The following is a 5116-nucleotide window of genomic DNA, read 5'->3' as shown; positions in this document are numbered from 1 at the left end:
ATGAAGTAGATGTTGCTATTATTTCCATTTTACAGATGAGGAAACTGAGGTTTTGAGTAGTTAAGTGACTTGTCTGTTATCAAACAACCTGTAAGTGTCTGAGACAGTCTTTGAGTTCTGGGTCTTACTGATTCCCCGAGACCCCACCCATTTGTCTCACTGTGCTGCCTTGTTGGGCATTTGGAGAATAGTTCAGCTCTTGTTGCTGCTGTTAATTGTGTACAATTCTTTGTGACTCCTTTTGGGGATACTGGGATTAGTTTGCTGTTTCCTTGAGGAATGGAGACAAGCAGGGTTAAGTGAATTCTGGAGAGTCACACAGTTTGTAAGGGTCTGAGACTAGATTTGAACTCGGGTCTTAGCAATTCCACTTTTTCCGCTGTGTCACCTAGTACTCCTCACTTTCCCCTAAATCATTTTTCTCTTCCCCCCAGGAGAGGAACAGATCTTTAAGTTCATGCTGTTTAAAGCTCACAAAATGAATTCACAGAACTTCAGAGCTGGAAGGGACAGGAAGGAATATCTCATCTCTTCCTCTTGTTTTACAGATGAAGATTTTCAAGAAATGCCCAGTGTGCTGCAGATATCCAAGCTCTGCATAAGTGCTAGCTACTGTCCTCATTGTTATTATCACTAGTGCAGAGAAGGTAAGCAGTCTTCCCCTGGCCTGGACGGAATGATGGCTTCAAGGTGGGCCTGATTCGTCCTCAGGATTCTAGATTCTAGAAGTTCTTCTGCAGGCCCTTGTCTGTTATTCTGCTTATGAAGGAGTATGGAGCTCAAGCAATCCATCAGTCAATAAGTATTCATCGATGTAGTTTGTGCACATTGAAGGTCTGCCTAGAAAGCAAGATGCTTTGTCTGGGCTCCAAAGCTCACTGCCCCATTCCTCCCTCTTAGAGTCTCTGATGATCATGGGACTAAAGGAGGTGGCCTCTCTCCTGTAAGAGCTTACAGTCTAGTCAGAGAATTTTCTCACACACACTCACTCAGAGCATTTACAGAGTAACATTCAACAGTTGCAGTCAAGAGGAAGTTGAATAGAACAGAAAAAATGTTACAGTTGGAATGAGAAGACCTAGGCTTTCGATCCTGCTCCTTTCTTAGCTGTGTGACCAGGACAAGACATATGCCTTCTCTGGGCTTTAATTTCCTCATCTATAAATAAGGAAGTGGGAGCAGATGATTGCTAAGGTGCCTTCCAGTCCTAACTTCTATGATCCTTATGAAATTCTCTGTTGTGAAATTGTGTGGTTGTAGACTAAGTGTGATACAGGAAGACGGAGGATGGAGACAGAAGTATTAAAGGAGGAAGAAGATGGATGAGCGTGCTTAGTTGTACGTAATAAGTAGATTACAAACTTACAGAATTACTTTTGGAAGTAGCAGAAATCACCTCTCTGAGCAACAGTAAACATCGACAATGGGTAAACGGTGGCACAATGGATAGAGGGCCACCCTAGGCAAGTCACTTAACCCTCTTTGCCTCAGTTTCTTCATCCGTAAAATGATCCAGAGAAGGAAATGGCAAACCACTCCAGTGTCCTTGCCAAGAAGAATCCCAAATAGGGTCACAAAGAGTCAAACACAACTGAAAAATGACTGTACAACAACAACAATAAACATACCACTGGATTTGTCAATTGGGACAGAAAGCATAGTGGATAGAATGCTGAGCCTGGAGTCAGAAAGATCTGAGTTCAAATCCAGCTTCAGATACTCATTAGCTGTATGATACAGGTCAAATCAACCTCTGCTTGCCTCAATTTCCTCATCTGTCAAATGGGGATCATAATAGCACTTGCCTCGCAGTATTGTTGTGAGGATCAAATGATCTGATAACTTGTAAAGCACTTAGCACAATGCCTGGCACATAGTAAGCACTATATAAATGTCTGTTGCAACTCTATACCATCCAGAAATCCCTTGTCTTATAGATAATTATGCCTTTGCCAAACTCCAACCTTGGATTACTCTCACCATCTGCCTCCTTCTGTCCTATTGACATTCTGAGAGGAGATGCAGAAATCATGAAATGTGCTGCCTGGGTCCACTACAAATGTATTTTCCATAATTTCAACCAAGGCTTCACTGATACAAGGCAATCTCTTCACGTCTTTATAGTTAGTTTGCTATGGCTGTTGCATACATTCTCCATTCTCAATCCCACATGCACTCTACTCGCCCTCTCATCTGGGGACCTTGGCTGTGTGGCAACCTTGTGGGGACCTTTCCCTCCTCTTCATCTCACATCTCTCAGACATCTTCCCCCTCCCCCAGGTCCTGCTATCTCTTCCTTCGCTTTTGCCTCACATGGAGACATGGCCCTTCTCCTTGGCAAGGCAAGCATTTCAACATGTACCCTCTGTACTATCCCCTCTTGTCTTTTCCAACAGATTTTCCCCATTAATGTCCCCACTATTTCTCTAATTTTGAATCTCTACCCCTTTATTGTCTCCTTCCCTACTGTCTATGAACACACCTGTGTTTCCCCTATCCTTAAAAACAAACAAAAAACCCCCTCTCACTTGATCTAACCATCTCTGCTAGCTGTAATTCTGTATTTCCCTTTCCCTTCTCAGCTATATACCTCGAGAAAGCTGCTTACACTAGTTGCCTCTGCCTCATCTCTTTTTATTTTCTCACCAAATCTCTGCAATCTGGCATCTAACTTCATCATTCAACTGTAACCATTCTCTCCAAAGTTGCCAATAATCCCTTATTTGTTGAATCTAATTTCTTTTCTTCAATCCTCATCCTCAGTAGTGCACCAGTAAATGTTTAACAACTGACTTTCGCTTAAAAAAAGTACACTTGACCTACTTTAAAATCTAATGTACATTCTTAACATTTTCCACTATCACTTTAAGTCTAGACCATCAACAAAACAATAAATCAAGCCCTAATTCATAGCATTTGCCAACTTCCGAGTGTAAATGCTCATGCTGGAAAACTTAACAATCAGCTCTCAAGCCTGTCTGAGCCAGCTCCAGCATACCTCTGCCCTTCTTGTCATCTCTGGAGCCTTTGAAAGTGTGGGTCACCCTCTCCATCTGGATACTCTCTCTTCTCTAGGTTTTTGTCTTTTTCTTTCTTATATTTTAATACAGATGGAACCTTGAATGCTTCCTTCACAGTCAAACCAGGAGGCAGGGACTGTTTATGTTTTTCTGCCTTCTCTTTGTGATGACCAGTGTGTACAGGTACCTGCTGCAGCAAACCTTAAACTTCTCATTGTCCTTGTTTTTCTTGATCTTGACAGATTTGGCATCTTTTCTTCCAGCTGTGAGCAGGAAGTCTTTTCTTTCCTCGATTTTGGGGGGCATGGAGGTGGTGGCAGCAGGATGATGGGGCAGTGTTTGGCCTGAGAGGTCGTACCCCGACTGCCTTTCTCTAGATTTTTGTAACACTGCTCTCTCCTTGTTCTCTTCCTCCCTTTTGGACTGCTATTTCTTAGTTTCCTTTGCTGGATCTTCATCCAGGTCATGACTACTAACCCAGGGGTCTCCCAAGCAAGGCTTTGTTTGGGTCCTCTTCTCTCTCTGTAGTATCTCACTGGGGACCTTTTCAGCTTCCATGGGTTGCATTGTTGTCTTTCTATGGGTGATTCCCAGTTCTACACATCTAGTCCTAATCACTTTCCTGAGCTCCATTCTCAAATCACCAACTGCCTTTTGGATATTGCAAGTGGAATGTTCTTTTTTTTTTTTTTTAAGCAATTGGGGTTAAGTAACTTGCTCAAGGTTACATGGGCAGGTGTTTCTGGGTGGGTGCTAAGTGTCTGAGCCCTGGATTCGATCCCCAGGTCATCCCAACACTAGAGCCGGTGCTCTTACTCACTGTGCTACCTGGCCACCCCACAAGTGGAATGTTCTTTAGGAATCTTAAACTCGGTATGTGCAGAATAGAACTTCTTATTTTCCCCTAAACTCTCCTTTCTTTCTAACTTTCCTATTTCTGTCAAGGATACCGCCATTCTTCCAGTCATCCAGGCTTGCCACTGAGGTGTCATCCTTGACTTCCTGCTCTCTCTCATCCCACACATCTAATTTGTTGTCACATCTTGACATTTCTCCCTTCACAGTGTCTTTCTTTCCATGCACATAACCACTACCTTGGTGCAGACCCTCATTGCCTCATGCCTGCCTCATTGCAGTAGTTTTCCATTGGCTTCCATGACTCAAGTCTCTTCCCACTCCAATCCAATCCCACTCAGCTGCCAAAGCTATTTACCCAAAAGTCAGTCTGATCATGCCACCTCTGCAGCTAGGTAGTGCAATGGACGGAGCTCTGGGTCTGTAGTCAGAAAGAACAGAATTCAAATCTGGCACTTAATGTGTGACTCCAGACCTAACTTCAACACTCTATCCACCATGTCACCTAGCAAACTGCTTAACTTGTCTGCCTCGGTTTCCTCAACTACAAAATGGGGATAATAATAGCACCCACCTTCCATGGTTGTTTGAGGATCAAATGAGATAATATTTGTAAAGTGCCCAGCACATAGTAGTCACTTAATTAATGCTTGTTCCTTCCTTCATTGTTTCCTATCATACCAAATATACATGAACTCTGAGCTTTGGAAAGTTTGAAAAAGTTTCAAAATACAGAGACCTACTCGACAAGATCAAAAGCATTCCTGTTGTCCTGTCTAACCAACAAGGCTCTTGGCGAGCCCACAGAGGATGGACATGCATCCTAATTCCTTTATTCAACTACAAAAAGCAGTTGCTTTATCCACCTGTTCAAGACTCCATCGAGCATTAAAAGCAAAAGCATACTTGTAGGACAGAGCCTGATCTCAGGACCATTTCTACCTAAGCCCTATTAAAAAGATGAGGGGATGATACCATATTGGATATTTGTAGCATTTCTTCCCCCCTCCAACCCTCTGAGATTGGGAATGCAGTTATTTCATTTCCCTGTTAAAAATAAAGAAGCCGAGGCTTGGGAGAGTGTCCAATTCAGGATTCAGATGTAGATCTCCTAGCTCTAACTACATCTTGTGCTCCTTCTTCTAGGTCAGACTATCATTTCCCTTTCTCTGTATCCCCATTCATTGTTCAGGTGTTTCAGTTGTGCCCAACTCTTTGTGACCACCCCTATATGGGATTTT

General features: G+C 43.0%; 1 pseudogene; it reads right to left on the bottom strand.

Moving 5' to 3' along the window:
• Positions 1-2953: 2953 nt before the first annotated feature.
• LOC138155210 (large ribosomal subunit protein eL38 pseudogene) lies at positions 2954-3326 on the bottom strand (annotated as a pseudogene).
• Between the last annotated feature and the right edge of the window lie 1790 nt (positions 3327-5116).

This window comes from Petaurus breviceps, unplaced genomic scaffold (assembly GCF_028583685.1).
Source record: "Petaurus breviceps papuanus isolate PSGF00001 unplaced genomic scaffold, PetGlider_PUasm1.0 91133, whole genome shotgun sequence".
Classification (NCBI taxonomy): Eukaryota; Metazoa; Chordata; class Mammalia; order Diprotodontia; family Petauridae; genus Petaurus; species Petaurus breviceps.
This window is presented reverse-complemented; position numbering and strand designations above follow the sequence as displayed.